The 20725-nt window shown below is 35.5% G+C and overlaps 1 protein-coding gene across 2 annotated transcripts in view; it reads left to right on the forward strand.

The window, feature by feature from the left end:
* The first annotated feature begins 865 nt into the window (after window positions 1–865).
* Window positions 866–20725, forward strand: part of LOC128011456 (plexin-B1) — a 78696-nt gene continuing 58836 nt past the window's right edge. The window contains exon 1 of one of the 2 annotated variants that reach the window (XM_052593891.1): window positions 866–1231. The gene's annotated coding sequence lies outside the window, so the exon portion shown is untranslated. The remainder of the gene's footprint in view (window positions 1232–20725) is intronic. The other variant, XM_052593890.1, reaches the window with a different exon arrangement.

The raw sequence follows: 20725 nt of genomic DNA on the forward strand, positions 1-20725 counted from the left end.
TTTGAAACAATAAATCAGGATAAAAATGACATAATTTCCTAAATAAATCAACAGATTTAAAATATCCTGCCATTTATGTTTCTTTGCCTCTGCAATTTCACTCTTTGTTTGGCTTGATAGGGAGCCCAAACGTGACCTTTGACCCTGTCACCTTCTCTATAAAGCTGAAATTGAATGAGGCTTCCATAATGTGTTAAGATCTAAATTGGCAATGCTTTATGGTTTAAGTGAATGTGAAATAAACAACAATGACAGACAGACAGACAGACAGATAGATAGATAGATAGATAGACAGACAGACAGACAGACAGACAGACAGATAGACAGATAGATAGATAGATAGATAGATAGATAGATAGATAGATAGATAGATAGATAGAAAGAAAAAATCAGTCTTGATTTATTTATTATTTAGAATTCGTTTGCATTCCTGTTTTATTTATTATTTATTATTAATTTTTCAAAGGTCTTTCAAAAGAAAATTATGGTCATCTGTGTTTAGGGGTTTAAGTTTTTTTTTATTGTTTTTGAAACTCTCTTCACACTTCACAGAACCAAAATTCACTGAATTAAGACAAGCAAACAAAACAAACAAACAAACAGGCAAATGCAGTCTTTTATCAAACAAAAGTTTTTTTTTTCTTTTAACAAATAAATAAATAGTTTACATTTTTTACTTATTATGACAAACAAAAACGTTTTGTTTAGATGTTATGCTAACAAAAAATGTTTGTTTTTGTTGTTTTTAACAATAAATCCGCAGATAGGGAATCTTTGAAAGCGTTCAGATGAATAAAGATGGCTGTTTTTGTCTCTAGTGTATGGACTAGTTGATGTCTGAAGCCCAGCCCTCTTCCATCAGCGGCCGCCGGGTCGCACTCGCGGACAATAACACTACTGTGAACCGACGCTCACCTCCCGTTATCCCTCACCAAAGACACACAGAGCCGCGGATGAGAGGCACAGTCTGCGCGGCTAAAAATACTCAGAGACACATTTCACTTACCTTACTAGTTTTTAGGAAATATTTTTATATTTTTTTGCGTGGAGACAGACAGCGAGGGACAAACACACGTGTGTACCGGCGGGCAGCAGCGCTCCCGGTGAAGTTTACAGACTGAGAGTCTCTTCTCTCGCTCGCGCGGATTAATCGCGTTCAAATCACTGCGAGTCTCTGGGAGGCGAAGCGACGCGGTTCTGTGCCAAATAGAGTTCAACGCTTTAAATTCAGGTAAGGAAATAACAACGACGCTGTTTTGGGGTTTTGTACTTTATGTTAGTAAGTTATGAGTTAGCAGTAACGTTAGTGCACTTAACTTCTCTGGAAGCTATTGTTGCTGATGAATTAACCCAATGAAATGGCACAGATTAAACAAAGTTGCCAACACCGTTTTGCGGTATAATTGTGGATTTCACGTAAATGCTAACATTTGTGTATTCTAGATATATATGATTATAACAACAACTCTATCAAAATGATGAAGAATGATGAGTAACTGTTAGTGTTACTGATCCTCTGTTTTGTCAGGTTGAGGTATAGTTGCTTTATTTAGCTCATTCAGTCTCTGAGGCTGCAGCTGGAAAGATATTGTTTGGACTGTCATGTTTGAAAATTGAATGTTGTTTATGTTTATACTGGTATATATCGGATTATATTAAATGTAAAATTAAATCATTCATAGTAAATTAAATGATTCAGAGATTCGGGTTTAACATGAAACTGGCCACCATGATAAAATTGCTGTCAAGATAATTTTTTGGTAGATTAAAATGTTTTACACACACTCAAACATACAAAAGTAAAATTATATATGTATATATATATCCACTTATTAAAAGCTATTTTAATGAAGATAAGTATGTTTTATTTTACATGCTGAGAGCCACCCATTCATTCAATAGGTGCTGCCATGCTGACTTCACCTGACCAGCCATGCATAATACTACTATTACTAATATTTTTTCTTTATATAGGGCATTTGACTAGTACTTTACAAATCCTCTAAGTGACAGTGACTATGTAAAGTGTTTCTATGTAAAGCGGCAGCAGCTAATACATCTTAATACATCCAGGCCAGATGGTGACAGTGAACAAAAAGTTATCGAGTGCACTTTTAAAAGTAATTCTCTGATACATAAACTCCCTGTGCTTAATTGGATTAGTAGTGCTTTTACATGCACTTTAAAGGGGTCATGACATAGATTTTTTTTTAATGTATTATTTTAATATGTTCTTTGAGGTTTACTTCTAAAGTTGAAAAACAAATTTGCACAAAAAACGATATATATATAAGTATATATATGTGAAAAATTGTTTTTTAGAGGGGTGTCTTTTAAGGCTTCTCAGTAATTGGCCACTGTTGTGATTGGCTAACGTCATTGCAATGGAACATTATCAATGCCCCCTCTCTATTGCATGTGTGTTTTGACAACATAATCAAAATAAGATGGTAATTTCAAGACAAAGCATTATTATATCCTTTACTCACAGTTTATGATACAGTTGCAGTCAGATATAGTACAGCCTCATATTTCAACCAGTGTTTCTTTGTGAACTCTCTGTGCCTCGATTACAAAACAACATGCCCCGACCAATCCTCTGACACGATCCGGGGTGCCATTAAAATAAACTGCCCACTTGTTCCTTATGCTGGGATCCTTCTGATTATCTGTACAAAGACGCAAACGAGCTGTTTGAAGAATAGACCAGATGTATCCTGTATCCAGTGTTGACAAGATAGCAGCAGTGATTGTAATTTTATATTTGCTCTTTGCCAGTATGCCAAATATCAAGGCAAATTTGATGTCTCATGTCATGACCCCTTTAAATGTTCGATTTCAGTTGGATTAAAGTAAAAATCCATCTTTTTAAAATGTGATGTGAATGCTTTGTTCTCACTGAAATCGGATCAGTCTGCTTTTCGTTAAGTCAGACTAACAGACTTAGATATTACAATTCTAGCTCAGCTTCATCCAGCAGGATGAAAACTGTAGCTTTAATGCACAAAAACCTGCTAAAGCTTGGTTAAATGGTGATCACAGAAGAAGGTGTGAGGTACAAGGGTTGTTAATGAGTGTGTATTTTAGGAGGTCATGAATCTGCCGGCCAGCATCTGTTGCCTCATGGTGCATTCTTCAGCTGTGTGTGTGTGTTTCGTTGTGGCAGGAGATCTTTAGATGCCTTTTAACCATAATGCACTGCAGTTGACATTTTAGTGATCTGGTACATCTGCACTGTTTCATGCTTTAGCCAAGAAACACAAACAGCCTCATATTTATTGTGAAGTGTCATGATATCATAATATTTTCATATTGGAATGAGTTTAGATTATGCAGGGGAATTTTAAATAAGAGTCACTGGAGAACAAGATTTACTCTAATTCTATCCGTATATTTGTGTTGATTCATTGACCACAATTGATCAATTTGACAATGTTGTGTCTGACTGAAATCAGTCTGGTTTCTTTTGCAGGCAGACTAACAGATCTACACTGTAAGCATTTTCTTTGTTTGTTTTGCCAAAAATTCACAGTAGAAAATATGGTACAACTATAAAATATATAGTTTTAAGTATATTTTTAATGCTAATTTACCAACCTACCTACTCGAAGTACCTTAAAGCCAAAATAACACAGAAGATAAAATAGAAACTGCATGATTAAACCAGTCTTTATGAAAGTGGTCTGTCCAAACAAAATGACCAATACTTGTATATAAACAGTTCACAGGGTTATACAAAGAAAAAAAGACCATCAGGGTTTTTTTTTTTTTTTTTAAATTGCAAACAGCTTGGCTGTAAACTGTAGCTTGGTTGTATCTTGATTTGTAGCTTTAGGAAACACATTGTAACGTGATTGTAACTGAGCATGTACATATTTAATGTGTGGCTGATGGCATCACCCCTCCCCCATCAGGAAAAAAAATGTGATGAGGAAGTTCAAATACTCCCACACTCTCACATCCAGCAAATGTCATTTTGTTGCCGGATCTCACAGAGGGATACGTTGTGGGAAAGACCATGATGGACTTTCATCAGACTGTCTCTTGCACTTTCCATACTCTGTAAAGGCTTTCTATCTTCATCCGTATTCGGCCAACAAATTAAACTTAAGTGCAGATTTTTCTCAGGTCAAAATTATGAAATGCAGTGTATTATTGAATAATATTTGACCCGTCCCTTATTTGGTTTCTCTATACCTACCCGTGGAGGAACACGTCACGGTTCAGTTTAATCTCCTTCATTATCTGCACAAAGATGTGAACGTCAAGCCAAAAATGTTGCGGTCTAAGTCAAAAATGCTTCTCTTGTTTCCATCTCTGGCTTTCTTGTATTAGCAGAAACCTTGCTCAAAGATGGCCATCTGCTCGCCGCTTTGTGGTTTCCTTCAGCACAATATCAGATTAACCCCTCACCTCATGTTCTATGTGAGTGTGGAGCAGAGCGGGACGGTTGTAGTGTGAAACCACGCGTCTGGAGGGTGTTGGCCAGGGTTAACAGGTGCTAGCAGACATAGATCCTGAAGCGTTGGCCTTCTTGTTTAAATGCCTAGCCTTAAATACTAGTCTCGGTGTTCTTGGTATGCAATTTAAAATTGTGTTTTGTGATATTGATTGTGTCAGTTATGTCACTGTGTCATCAAATGATATGTGTCACTGAGCGAAAGATTGCGTATAGTGCATTCTAGCTTTTGGTCTGTTGCTTCAGCTTTGTTAATGCTCAGTTAAATAGTGGTGTGTGGTAGAATTTTTTATTTTTTAATGAGTGTGTATTTTAGGAGGTCGTGAATTTGCCTCTCAGCATCTGTTGCTTTGTGGTAGATGAGCTTCAGATGATTTTTAACCTGAACTTGACATTTTAGTGATCTTGTACATCTGCACCATTTTATGATACGTCCAAGAAACACAAAGCAACCTCATAGTTATTTTACAGTGTTGTGAAATCATAATATTTTCATCTTGAAATGAGTTTAGATTATGCAGGGTTGTCTTATATAACTCCCCCAGATATGTGGATTTATTCTACTTCAGTTCGTACATGTTAATGGTTGCGTCGATTTGTTTGCGAAAGTCGTTCGGTTTGAACTAGATGACGTCAGGCTTTTCTTTACATGCAGATACTTGTGTTTCTATACAAACACCAGGGATCATGAAACCCTGATATTTTCAGGAATTAAAAGTTGTGGTTTCCAGGCCAGGACAAGCCATAGAAATGACTGAATTCTTATAAAGGCATGTAAAAGCGTGAACATGAATTTAGCTAGTTATGTTCAGCTCTATAATATTTTAAAGCAATCCCTGTGACTAAACAATAACTGGGAAGTTATGGGAACTCATTTGTTAAAGCATGTGTAAAACCTGAAATAAACAGGCATCATCCTTTTCTAATACTCAGTTTTATTTCCTTACGTTGTTAAGCAAGTTTTTGGTCCATAGTGTTTCTGTCATTGTTTTTCTTTACCTGAGTTATGATTTATAAGCCCACACATAGAAGGTTACACACCCCAGAACTGTAAAATGGAAAGTAGATAAATAATATTTAGCGTTTACAAGGATGTGCGGGAATGACTCGAAAGAGCCTTGAACAAACTGAAAGAACATGATAAATCTTTCTAGAGACTAATGTCATGCCAATGCTGCCATGGCAAGGTCAGCTTCCTCAAAGCTGTGGGTCATACCGCTAGTAATCTGACAATGGGTTAGAAGATCAGATGCTCACTAATAAGTCTGGCAAACAGATGAAAGCTTTAAAAGAGTTTTGAAATTGATTTGCTCTTTTTATTGTTGTAGTTCAGGTCAGCAAGACCCACTGTATTCCAGCACAGAGCAGCTCTTAAAACCTTTATAGGTGTATTATGACCACCATTATTATTTTAAAAGCGAAGCTGCTTTATGGCTTAGTGTGATAATCAAACTGCAAAGCATGTGATTTAATTAAAGATATGTGCTGCATTTTCAGAGTAAAGTGTGGCACTGTTTACACACAAGCAGCTCATGATCCAGTGTTTTCAGTGTCTTGTGTCATAGTAAATGCCGCTTAACCCTTTGACGCGTACGATCACACCGGTTTGATCAGTCTTGGCTGGACCCTGAAGCGTACGATCACACCGGTGTGATTAGAACTTTCAGTGTGTCACATCATCAACTGCTGAATTTAAATCCACTTTCGTGCTTTGATTGGCACAAAGCCAGATCTGACGAGCTGATTGCTTGTCATATTGTCACAAATATTCAGTATTTTCAACCATTTAATACTTATTTAATGTTTCAGACATTTAAATTCACATAAGTACTAGCAAAAACATACATTTACAGTTTGTAAAATATTCGCTGATGTCTGTGGAAACGGCAATAATGATCCTTACAAATATAATCTGACAACATGTTTTTATTGATATCATATACAGATTGTGTAGGTAACTAAAGTTTACTCTGCTCTTCTCCCAGTTTACCGCGGACTTACTTTTATGTGTTTTTGGAAGGAGGATGAATGTGCGTGTTGTAAATCCTACAGCTCGGATTCAGCGCGAACTAACATGGTGGCACCCATCACCTGGTATAGATCAACTAACACGGTCGATATAAAAGTGTTTAAACTACCAAATATATTTACTTGCACATATTTCAGACTCGGAATATCAGATATTTCATAATATAGTGAGCATGTTTTGGGAACATTTTTAATAAAACAGGAAAAAATGAAATAAAAGTGATCCGTGTGTCGTACAGATCTATTGAGGCTGTGTTGTGTCACATGACAAGCATGACGCGTCAGCATGGAAACAATAAGGCGATACATACTAAAATAATGGTCGTCTAAAAAAGTCACGCTCAGCTAGAATATTTGAAACTCACATGCGAAAGGGTTGAATGGATCATATGATGTTGCTAAAAATAACATTATTTTGTGTATTTGGTGTGATGCAGTGTGTCTATGTGGTTTAAGGTTAAAAAAAACACACATAATTTTCCACATACTTTACATTATTGTTTCTCCTCTATAACCCGCCATTTCTGTAATGTGTCGTTTTTTTACAATGGTCATTGGTCCGAAAAGCAAGGTGTGCTCTGATTGGCCAGCTATCCAGTGCTTTGTGATTGGCCGAATACCTCAAGCTTGTGACAAAAATGTTATGCCCCTCACCATATTGTGATGTGTGTCCAGGTCAGAACACTGGCACCACAAGACAAAAATAATAAAACCCATTACAAACGAGGCATTTGTTGCATCCAGTGGGGACATAATTACGGATTATAATGACTTATACTTTCTTTTTATGCATTGTGTTGCATCGCGGTGTGTAAACATAAACCATAAAACCATGGGTGCATCTCAATCAACTCCCTAGCTCCCGAGGTCTTGAATCAGTATATCATGTACACAAAGTCAGGCACTGGTAAACCCTGGCTCACTACACTTTGAGACACTTATAATTTGTAATTTCCGGCGACAGACTAGTCGCGTTGTAAAAAATCGCACTGGTATTTATCAACATCTGGCAGGACCGATATCTTTGTAAAGGTATACTATAAATGTTATTTAAAGTACGTATATTCAGAAAAATAAGTTTAATGTTCGGCTGTTAGTATTCAGCCGAATATAAATTATAATGTTAACAAGATTGTTAATTGTCTAATGATGTTTGTACTTATGTGAAAGTATAATAAAAGTTTCTCTTTTCAAAACTTTTTTTGTGTCATGTTTTTTTATTCGTCTCATGTGAATTGTGTATTGCGCCATTGAGGCAAGCTACGTTTTAACTCCAAAAGTAACGGTTTCATGCTGGTTTAACAAAATCCTTTAGTTATCTTTTTTATTGTTCTTACCTTATGTAAGCGCTTGTAAGCAAAATATAAGATATTTAAGGTTTGTAAATTCGTTAGCTTTTTCACACGCATTTATGTTTTGGTACTGTAAGCAGCATCGTAGGCTAGCTAATAGATTAAAAAAAATTGTTTAAATGTAAGCGCCGTAAGATTCAAACGAACCATATAAAGAATGTCATATAAAGTTTAAAATCTCTAACTTAATCATTTGACATATATACAACAATGACAACAAGCTACTTACATTTGTAGAAGAAGTTTGTTGAGACGTCCGCCATTTTTTCTTCCACCTGAGAGGATTCAGAAAATATGACACAATAATTTCCGTTAAGGGAACATATGGAGCAATGATGTTTTTGCAACACATTGTGGGACTTTTCAGGGAGCGAATGTTCCAGTGGAAGGATTTCGTGATTGAGACGGCCCATTGACCTTACTACTGAACAAGGGAGCTGATTGAGATGCACCTAATGTCCGCATTTGTGATCGGAGAAACGACAAACCAGCGCTACTCTATACTGCCCAAAACTAGCATTTGAATCATCAGTGCAAATCCTTTACATGTGTACATATGCAATAAATGCAAATACATGCAAATATTACATATGTACATATGCAATACATGCAAATCCTTTACATATGTAAACGTACTTACAGACTGTGAGTCAGAACAGCCTGCATTGTAGTCTTCTCTATCAGGATCAGGAAACAGTCCTCCATAAAATATGCTGCACACATCTGAATATTTGGGTTGAACTGTACTGGAACAGTGTTGTAAATACAACTTAACCACTGATTTCTAGTTGTGACCTCTCAGCACAACATGATGCTGGCAGCAGCAACAATACTACAGCGAGAATAAAAGATTATGCCTTCCTTCTTTGCGTGAACATTTGTGCGGCGTAATACAAATTTTCCCACATTGTGACGTAGACGTGGGGGCATTTTTAAGCAGGGCGTTGACAAATTTTAACTTTTCTAAAGAATATCTCTAATATTTTGGTTTGAGAATTTACAAATTTACAGATCTTCTTTATGCACCAAGAGCTTGTAACACTTCAAAGAGAAGGGAAAACTTAAAATCACATCATATGACCCCTTTTACATGAACTCATCTCTAGGGATGCTCCAAGCCACCTTTTTCGCCTCCGATACGGATTCCGATACAGATTCCGATACCAAGGGTTCTGTATTAACCGATACCGATCGGCAGCAAAGGTTATTCTAGAAAAATCAGTGCACAATAATTTTTGAAATCCAAACATTTAGCGCATAAGCAATATGTTTTGGGGAACAAATAAAAGTGGTTATGGTTAAATGTTACACATTGCTATCTGTATTTTTTTTTAAATCCATTCATTAAAAACATTCATTAATTTATTTATATATAAGTATATACTAAAACATTTAAATACATTCCTTTTAAATGTATAGCATATTTTTTAATAAGGCAACAACATATGATAGATACAATAGGAAAAAACAAATACAGTGCAGCATGAACCGCTTACAATGTGTGTATCCTGATCCGAGAAAAATGGCAGTATCGGAGACGATAACTGATATGAATATCGGATCGGCGCATCTATACTGATCTCTGCATGTGTTCTGAGTTTAGGAGATTTGGAAATGCAATATGCGCCAACCATCTTCCCAAGCTTGTAATGAGAACTTTTAAATCATCCAAAATTAAGGAAAATTACAAAACAAAAATTTACATCATAATTTCTTAAAGGGAAAGTTTGCCCCAAAATGAAAATTCTGTCATTTATTACTCACCCTCATGTTGTTCCAAACCCATAAGACTTTAGTTCATCTTCGGAACACAAATATATTTTTGAAGAAATCCGAGACCCTGCATAGACAGCAGTGGAACTGAAATGTTTGTAAAATATTTCATGTGAAATCATTAGTTTATCCATATTTTTTTTTACTTTTTTTATGAGGTTACGAGAATACCTTTTGTGCAAAGAAAACAAAAATGACTTTATTCAACAATTCACACGCATGCGTTGTGGTACTTTCGTGAATAGCGGTGAACGTGAAAGAGAAGAATTGTTGATAAAAGTCTTTATTTTTGATTTCTGTGCACACAGAAAGTAGAGAAGAATTGTTGAATTAAAAATTATTGTTGTAGCTTTGTAAAATTACAGTTAAACCACTAATGTCACATGGACTATTTTATTGATGTGCTTTAATCATGGTAGTTCTCAAACATTTTAATTTGTTTTCTGAAGATGAATGAAGATCTTACAGGTTTGGAACAACATGTGGGTAATTAATGACATAATTTTCATTTTTGGATGAACTGTCCCTTTAATTTACTGCCACAATAAAATCATGATTTGAAACGTATTTTAAAAAAGGCCATATAAATATTTGTTTTGTAATTTTACAGGGCTATAACAAAATGTAATTTTACAATTTCTTTAATTATTATTTTTTTTGTTTTATAATGAACTTTTAAAACATTATAGTTCATTATATTATTTAATATTAATAAATATTATAGTTTTTTTCTGTAAATTCTTTAGCCATACAACAAGCACAGCAAACCTGGGAAGATTACCCAGAATACCCTAGCATCGTGACGTAGAGTTTGCACTAGAAAATGTACTTTAAATTTGCTAATTCACTACCTTTCACATATTTCCCACAGTTAGGATTGTGTATTGAAGACTGAAATAATGTTGTTTCCTTTGTGAAACCGTGCTAGTGTTGTCTTTATGTGTGTGTGTGTGTGTGTGTGTGTGTGTGTATTAACAGAAAGCCCACCCGGGATTTCTCATTAGTTCTGGTCACATGTGTAGGCCTTGCATATCTCTCCTTTCTTGCTGTTGGGTACACTCTTACACGAACAACCCTCAGGTTAGCTTACATACAGCAGCTTTCTCCAATTTTCACTTCAATTTTAAGCCAATAAAACCACACTTGTTGTAAAATTTACTAAAATTATAACTTTTTACTTCTTCCTTTAAGAGAGATGATCTTCTGAATATATATTTTTTGTGACTTTATACCATCTGTTCTCAATGCCCTGCTGAGAAGCTAAACCTCAAATGCTAGGCTACTGTGCCAACATCCATCCTAGCTGTGCCCTGACCATAAATAACCCTTTTTATTAGTGCACGGTTGTGTGTTTACTTTGCCAAAGTGAGCTTTTCCTGTATTTTTAATCTAGACTGGGGCCAGACAGAGGCTCTTACAGGGCCAGAGATTAAGAAGCGTGTGGAGGTGTTGCCTGTGCTAACATTGGGATGGGTGATTGCTTATTCTCGGTTTATTTGTGTAAGTGCTGAATGTGTGAAAACACTTTCACTGTCTCCAACTCACACATACTTGTCAGTTTGTCTCCCACACACACTGAGGTTCCTCTCCATGATAGCAAGTGCGGCAAGTTGTTGAGCTAAAAATATTCAGTGGTGCATATGTGCCATGACATACAGTATGTGTGCTTTCTTGTGGAGGCCATGTATGGAGATTTTACATGAGGTTTTGGTGAATCTGGAGAGCGTAGCTTATAAAATTTCTCTGATCTAACACCAGACTAAACTTTTCATTCTGTTTATGGAATTTTTTTTATATATTTCATTTTGTTTTATTTCTCTTTTCCTGTGACATTTGACTCTGTAAAAGAATAGTTCATCTTGTTATTTACTCAACCCTATGCTGTTCCAAACTTCCTCTTCTTTTTCTTTTTTTTTACATGGAATATTTTGAACTCATGGATTCTTTTACATTTTTTAAGTAGCAGCTCACTGGAAGGGAATATTATCACAAAATAGTGACTTGAATTTAGCTTTTTCTGTCAAATATTTTGGAACATAGTGTATAAATTAGATGATTTTTATGTTAAAAGGGTCATGACCTGCCTTTTTTGTTATTTTGTACAGTTCTCTAGAGTTCTAGCAACTTAATGTTTTCAAGTATAATGTTATCAATTTAATAAGGTTATAATAGATTTTTATAATAATATAATAATATAATTCTTCTGTCCTCTTTTGACCCCTCTCACAAACCTTACAAAATTAGTTAAAACCCTGACATAAATTTGTTTTAATAAACACGTGAAACTGTAGGCAATATAGTTTAAATCTCTAGGTCAAAAAATTTAATAATAAATATAATTAAGACAAAAGAGATAAGATAAAATCACAGTAATGCTCCTTTTACTGTCATTTCTTTATCTTGTAAAAGCGTCTGATATTTATATTCAGACAATTACACGCTGCTGTCCCTTCACAGTTTCTAGTACTCTCATAAATTACTCGCACCGCATGTTGACTTTCAAACATAAATTTAATGTTCAAGAAGAGATATTTCAGCACAATGAATGTTTTTTTGCTGAATATTGTCTCCCTCTCTACTGTGCTCCATCTGTTTAAGACATGCACACCAGCTGCGATGGCGCTCTTTCAGAAAGGATTTCAACTTAACGCAGACTGTCAGGACGGGCCTTTACCACAAAATGGAATGGCTTGCATGAATTTGTGACATTTACAGATAAGGATATGAATGTTAACTGAAAGTTTTTTTGTGTATCTATCAAAGCACCTGACAGGCAAGCCATTACACTAATGCATCAGCTTGAAGCTTAAAATAAAGATTTATCATGTTTTGGGCAGCTTGGATCACCTACTTTTCTTGCAGGAGATCATTCTGTTTCCTCCACTATTTTTAAATGCATTTTTTTCCATACAAATGTATTATTATGTAGTTTGATGCATTGTGCACTGTGGGCAGACCCGACTAATGGATAATGGGAACCGTTGTTTCATTATCAATAATAATCGATTTTATCGATTAGTTGTTGCAGCCCTAGTTCTTACTGACGTGGTCAGGAACTTAATTAAAAATAAAGTTCGTCCAATAAAGTTTATCATGGCAGCGATATAGAAGCAGGTGTTGCTCTTTTTCTGTGGAGGCAGTGTTTAAATACACAGTGACACTTTCCACACGCTGTCATTTTAGCAGATTGGCTTCAGTATAAGCTGTTTTTAGACTTATGAGAAAGTTTTGAGATCTGAAACTTACAGAATGTTTTTGTAGTACAATGACCTCTTATGTGTCAAAAGATCAAGGGGTTTTTGGTTTCTCAGTTCATGTCCTCTTTAACATTGGGTGTCATATTTGGAGCTTAGGGTTAGGGTTAAAAGAAAACTTGTTTTTCAACAGAAAAATATAAATTGTGTTGGTTTTGTCCTAAGCATGAATAAAGCAATGACATAATTCTCAATTTTTGGATGAACTATGTGACGATTTGACATGCGCCACTTGCCTTTGTCCCCCACAGAGCTTTGCCAGCCTTATGAAATATGGCTCCTGATAAGTACAGTAAGCAGGGTTTGTGTCACAGACAGGCAGCCTGACACGACAGCTGCATCTGCTCTCATTTTGCCTAATCCATTATCTGAAATGTTACAAGCCACTGGAGGGGGTTTGACCTGGGGTCCTTTTGACAATATATTGGCTTTATCTATGGACATCCGCACAGTGACTGACATATTTGTTTGGGTGAGAGGATATTAGCTGCATCTACTGAAGCAAAGCAATTGCACCAGAGATGAACAACGACCTTTTGCTGGGCAGCAGCCGAAAGAAGGAAAAGAGGCAGTTAATAGGATTTTAGTTGCTTTATAATGTAACATAGTGTACATTTTTATACAGGTCTTGCTAAAATATACTGTAATTGGATTTTTTGTTAAGTTTTATACATTTGAGTCAGAAAACAGTTGTTGTTGTTATGACTAAGATTTCACTGGTGTCATGGACCAGCGGTATAGTTGATTATCTTTTCACCTCTGCTAGTTAGTTAATTGCTCACAGACCCCAGTGCAGATGGTAACAGCTAGTCCATCTGTGCAGCTAGCTTCACTCTTTTATTGTAATCGCATGTCTTACTGAAAGTGAAGATTTTGAAGCATTAAAGTTGAAGTGACATGCATTAAGCACGATAATATGGCATGGTATGTCAACAACAATTTTGATTATTGAAAAAGTGATTGAATATTTTTTGTGTAAGCCTCCTGCGGTTTAAAAAAACAAAAAAGATATAGTTTATTTTATCAGTGCATTATCCCAAACACTCCCCTGTCTTCCCTTGTTCAACCAAACCGACAAGGTAGTCCCATCTTGAAAGCATGCAATTTGTTGAGTCTGAAGTTGACATGTTAGACCGCTCAAATATAAAACACGTTGAAAGCACCACAGTGCACTTTCAGAAAAGCGGCTGGTACTGAAAAGCTATATCTTTGTGCCTTATTTACTGCTAAAAGGTGCATTTTAGTACCTTAAAGTTACAGATACAAATTAAAGTGTACAAATTAGTACAACATTTTTTATATATTAGTGCCTTTTAGAAGGGTACCGCCACAGTGACAGCTTTTCTTCATTTTTCGGAGAGTATTACGAATAAATTTGCAGTAGTATTAGTTGCACCACATGACATTTTACAACAATCTTACCTTGCCATGTCAAAAAATGTCAAATTTATTGAATTTTTTTTAATGAGTCTTTCTTCATTATGATAAAATATGATGAAACATATCAAAATGAGTTTTAATACAAACTAAAAAAATGTTCACCCTCATTAGGGTGTATAGTGATGCATTTAATTATTTTATTTAAATAGTTATAATAACTTTGATAAAATCTAATAATATCTAATAATCTAATAATATTGCGAATATTTTCAGTTGCTGAAATTTCGTTGCATCACCTCTAGTTACTATTGACTCATGAGATGTATGCACATTGCACAGCTTTTAATTTATTTGTAAATTTAAATTTAAATTTTAAATTTATTTCAAAATTGCTACGTATTAGAGGGGTCAAATGTCAACTTCTGACTCAGCCAGAAGAGTTCAGGGTGTTTGAAAACCTAAATGGCACACACTTCATCTCCCAATGCATGAACCCAAGATCTAGAAAATACATGCAAAAGTGCAAATTGTCATTATTCCACATGCATGAGTGAATTACTCGTAAGGAAATAGCAGTGCTATTTAACACAGTCTTCCACGCTTATAATGGCTTTAAATGTGGTTAGTTTGCACTCAGTTCCACTTGTAGGCTCCGCTGTACAGTAATGCAAGCTGGCTGAGTTAACCTTATTTGGCAGGAAGCTGTAAAAGATCTAAGCCATGGCTAAAATCAATGAGGCCAAACCATTGCATGGGTAACAAGCTCCTTTCATGTGTCCATCCCGAGCATCTGCCCCTCACTTCAATCACACCCTCCGAGAGAAAGGAGGATTACACCTCTCGATGCAGAATCACCTCCTTCCTTCCCCAAATCTCAAATGATTGGGATAATGAAGAGGGTGGGTGATGTAAGAGATGTTGGAACTCAACACGGCCCTCCCCTCCGGTTATGCCTGCTCAAAAATCCCTTAATCCCACTGGATCTGGGAATTATTCTGTTTGATCAACCGATCAATTACTAACTGCCACTTCATCTGTGTTTCACATAGCTGAGGACAGAGCATTTAAGGAATGCAAAGACTGCTGGAGCTCACCAATAGTGACAAACACAGTCACCTAGTCATTAAAAAGCTAGTTACTAGCCACTATTATGCCATTTTTAAGCTTCCTTATAATATTTCGGGAGTCTCCTAAAATAGGTTCACATGCATGCAAGATCAAACAACTTCTAAAGATATGCATTTAACATCATATTTTAGCATTAAATTGCCTACTTCACTCAGCTTGATGGAGGCCTTGGGTTTGCTCATGTAAGAAGTATACAGCTGAATGAAGGGAATGTTTTCTTAGATTTGGAGTTGGTTCAAAGGCATTTTTTGCTGAGGGGATGTTCCAGCACTTGTCTCATCTCTAATGCGGTGCTCAAAGTCACATCATGGGGTAAAATACTTTCACAAAGCCTCCAGCATCTATCTGGTTTGATTCTGTTTTCATTGAGAGATTCTTGGCCTAACCTCTGCCTGCCTGAGTTTCAAAGCTAGCAAAGTAACCGCGCAGTTGGTTGTAAAACAAATCATTTGTTTCATTTATTAGTTCATGAGCCTCAGAAATCCATAAAAAGTTCATAAAAGGAGATAAAAGAACATCAAATGATAATGAAGATCTTGTCTTGATCTTGAAGATTCATTCCTTGTCTTGAGAGTGTTACTGTTTTTACTTTATTGCAGAATTAGCTGACTCCCGCACAGACGGGTGAAAACATTAATGGATTTCCTGACAAGAAATTAAACTAAACATACTCATAAATCAAGAAATGATGCGTTCCTATGCCAGGCCTGTGCCTTCAGGGCAAATGACATAAAGTGGTTTTGTAAGCATTTCCCATGGTCTTCATGAATCTGCTGTGTGTTATTATTATGGGCTAGTGACAGCAGTGTTCAGCTGATAGAATTAGAGAGAATTTCTGCGGTCGGTCATCATGGCTGTATACTCTTTCATTTGATTTTACTGCAGACAGTTTCTTGAATGTCTGCTCATGAAAATGGTTGTGCAATTATCTCTTCTAAACAAACCTCATAAAAATCTTCTAATCTAATTCAGCTTCTGTGTTTCGTGTTCTGCTAACCATAACAGTAGAGCAAGGCCATGTACACACTGCTTGTCACTTATCTTCTCAGCGCCGGATCCATGTTACAAAGATTGTTTTATGGGACTTTTACTAATTAAATAATTATGAACTTGTTGATAACAAAGTAGTATTGTATATTATTGTGTGTATATATATATATATATATATATATATATATATATATATATATATATATATATATATATATATATATATAATATACAATGCATTTTTTTAACCATTGAATTGTGAATAATATAAAAAATATATTATTGCATGATATTTAATTGCATGTTGCATGCTTTCAAGTGTGTTTACATTGCCTTTAAATTGCACATTGCAAAATTTGTATTTTTAAAATAATTATTTTATTACAATATAATAATAATAATAATCAGTCAATATAATTAAGTTTATATAATTAATTATTTAAAAAATATATATATTTAATATTTTTTGGAGTTTTATCCAATTAATTGATAAGAAAAGAAAGATTAATCCATAATCAAAACAATCGTTAACTGCAGCCATAAATTTTAGTTTTTAGTATTTTATTTTTCATTTATTTAGAGCACGTATTGTAGAATTTTAACACACATTGAAAATAATTATCAGCCAAAATGTTTCAGGTCAAGTTTTATATCAGTGCATCCCTATATTGTACAACTTCAGCCCTTCAGTCCTACTTCAGTGTAATAGCTACTTCAGTGACTCTGCTATAATCAATAGTAGCTATTTAGCACACAGTTTCAGAGTCATGTCATTAATCGTTAATCAACCCAGTGTGTTCCTACCAGAATTAATTAAATTGCACGAGCCCTTTACAAAGGCGTGCTGCATGTCATTATGTGGATGCAAAGAGTTGTTGTTTTCCTCTTCCACAGATGGTGCTGTCCAGGCCGAGGCCTCCTCGGCAATCCTGATGATTACACTTAACCAGGAGAGTGGCTTTAAATTACTGTGTTTACTGGCTGGGTTTTGCTCCATGGACCATGAGAACATGGTTTCTCTGAGAGATCCACTCACTGAGTTTAGTGCTATGGTGGAAGAGGGAAAAATAAAGATGGTGGAAAGGCGAAAAAAAGGAGGAGAGATTTTCATGGCCTAACTGCTGAGCCTTGTAATTAAGTAGAGAATTTGGCTGAGGACTCGGGATGTTGTTTGTTCCAGCTTTGGTCAGTAAAGAGGAAATCGCTGCAAGCCATGTTATGAGCACTGAGAAGCATGTTATCTTCAGCCGCTTCTTGGCCAGCACCGTTGCATGCGGCGATATCTCTGCTCTGTTTATATGCTGGAATTACATTTCAGTAAAACTGTCTTTTCCTTGTTGATTTTCTTTTAATATGTTTAAAAAAGTATGTCATCCTAATCGGAGACCTATGACATTGCTAGACGTTGAAACCATACAGAGACGGATTCTCGATGCATACTGACATCTGTTTCGCTTCATCTGCACAACCTCTTTAGGATTTTCGACGTGTTCTCTGTCCACATGCCTTTTTGTGTAGACAGATCAGTATATTTTTTTAAAGACTCCACATTAAATATGTGTGTACATGACCTGTATGCTTACAAGGGAGTGTAGCATTATGATTAGATGGATAACCCCTTTCCTTTGGGATAGTAAAACTAAAACATACTCCTGTGCACACACTACATTCAAAAGTTTTGGTTGAAAGTGTGTGTGTGTGTGTGTGTGTTTTAAAGAAATTAATCATTTGATTCAGTAAAACATTTAAACATATATATATATATATCTTAACTAAACTGTGTTTTTATCTTTCTATTAATCAAATAATTTTGCAGTATTGTAGTTTTCACAAAAATATTAATATAAAATTTACATTTTTCAATATTGATCATTGATTATTGATTATCTACACACTATCATCTTTAAATGAGTGATTGTAACTTCTGCTTTCTAAATGCAAGCAGTTTAAAGTCTTGTTAAACCATTAAAAATCGTAAAAAAATATAAATGAAAAAATCCACAATTTCGATATAGTTTATTCTTTGTCATGCTCTGTTTGTGTTTGTATAAAAGCCTTAGCACTGTGCTACATTTTTTAACTCCATCCTAGCTTTCTTTGCCAGTTTCATACAAAGTCAAATGGTGACCATTACAAACTCCTCATCCATGTGGGCCTGTGACTGATATTAGCTAATATTAGCTCAAAAAGCCTACACGAAAGCATATTTTGAAAATCCCTTGAGTATAGTATGCAATGCTGACAACCTTTGACTTTCTGTTTTCAACATACTATCAATTGGGACATAGAATAATGTCATTCAAAGAGAAGGCACTGTTTGGTGTATAACTGAAGCAATACTGATCAGGCCATATTTTCCACATTAAGTGACAGCCACAGGAAGTCTTAATGGACTTCAGTGTTTGTCCATATGTCATAAACTAAAGCATGTACACAGTGTTTTTCACTGTCAGGTGTTCAAGCACAAAAATGCTGTTTAAAGACATACATAATTGCCTGTGTTGAGTGCATATGCTAAGTGCCTGGCTAAGATGCTAGCACAGCCAGTTGTGACTTCATAAGTGATGGCTGGACCCACTGTACTGACACCATGCAAAACAACTATACCTTCTCAGAAGGAGCCCAAGGTAAACTTTCACCCCGAACACCACAAATCTCTCTTTATTTCACTGTAGTTAGATCCAGTGATGGAAAAAGACCACAGTGTCCCAGCCATAGCTTGTTAAACATTACACACGGAGGCTCTGAGGGAACAAACAGGCCTTCTGGAAGGGTTGTCGGAAAACTGCTTTGAATCTTATCCATTTATTTTTAGCTCTGTTTACAATATGCTTAAATGCTGTCATTACAGCATCAGGGTCCTCATGTGGTGAAAATGTAAAAACAACCATACAGTTAAAATATTTTATAGGATAGTTAAACCTAAAATGAAAATTATGTCAATGTTCTAGAGTTGGGCATATTTTATTTAACCATGTAAATTAAATATATTTCTTTTTAAAGTTACAAAAGTGATTTAGTCAAGAGGAGTGAGAAATGTTTATCTTTTATTGTTTGAATGATAGACAGTAGGAATATTTGACTGCTGTCACTTTAAGAGCCGCTCGAAATCCAGTGTAGGCCTACTGTTAGCACACAAAACCGAAACTAAAGATTCTGGATGCACTTCTCCGAAACCCGAAAATGCTGTGATTTATTTATTATTTTATTAAATAAAATAAAGTAATTTTGTAAGACTTTTTAGTTGAACTCAATTATTGTAATGAGACTGACTTAAAAAAAAAAAACAAGACAATAAAATCACCACACTTTTACTGAAAGTAACAATAAAGCTGGAAAGAATTGATATTATTATTATTATTATTATTATTATTATTTTTATGCACTTCTATGTAACAGAATTAGATATAAGTTGTTGTTGTTGTTTTGCTTTTGTTCTTTGGACTAATTGTCCAAATAATGTGTAGTCCTACAAAGCTATTATTTTCAGAGCATGTGAGCAGAGCTTAGCATCACGTGAAGGTAGCATCATTTTACCAGTATTGTCAAGTACAGCTGTACTACAGCATGTTACAGCACAGTAGTGCTACTACAGGAACAAATATACTGCATAGAAATTTCCTGTCAGCATGTTACTTGAGCGGACTTTTCTTTAAGCACATTCATAAAGAGGAATATTGAGCAGAGCATCAAACCGCACAATGGCGAGGAAAGTGAAACCTGTGTGCTGAACACTGCCGATGCCACTGGGTGCACCATATATACTATTCAATGTAAATTTTCTGCTCGAATTTTCTGTTGTTTTTCTCTTTTGGCCGAAAAAACAAAAATGCCATTTTTACATACAAGTGTATGTATTTTACCACTCAAGGCCTACAAAGTGACAAAAATATCTCAGTTCAATAGAATTTTTCATCTTTCATCGGCAACAACATAAATGAGCATTATTGCATATGTGTACTTTTGAGGCCCAAACTTAACTTCCGGTAGATTTCCACAAAGAATCAAGTCCCTCTAGAGCAGGGCTACGTCCACACGAAGCCGGAGCTTATCCCAATCCTAATGTTTTTCCCTCGTCTCATGAAATATCCGCGTCTACACGAAACCACAAAACGATGTAGTATTCATGCCAGACCAGCATGTGGCACTGTAATTCTGCCACAGAGATACACTTAAAACAGAGAAGAAGACTGGACTATGCGCATAAACCTTGCGCGTGGTACACAAACGAACATGGAACAATACATTTAATAATCTGTGTTAATGTTAGTTAATAAAAAGACGATCGTTCAGTCTGTGTTCATGTTTTTGTTGGTGTTACGTGACGTAGAGGTGTGTGATTGGGGAAAAACGTGGGCTGA

The sequence above is a fragment of the Carassius gibelio genome, chromosome B23 (genome assembly GCF_023724105.1).
Source record: "Carassius gibelio isolate Cgi1373 ecotype wild population from Czech Republic chromosome B23, carGib1.2-hapl.c, whole genome shotgun sequence".
NCBI classification, from domain to species: domain Eukaryota; kingdom Metazoa; phylum Chordata; class Actinopteri; order Cypriniformes; family Cyprinidae; genus Carassius; species Carassius gibelio.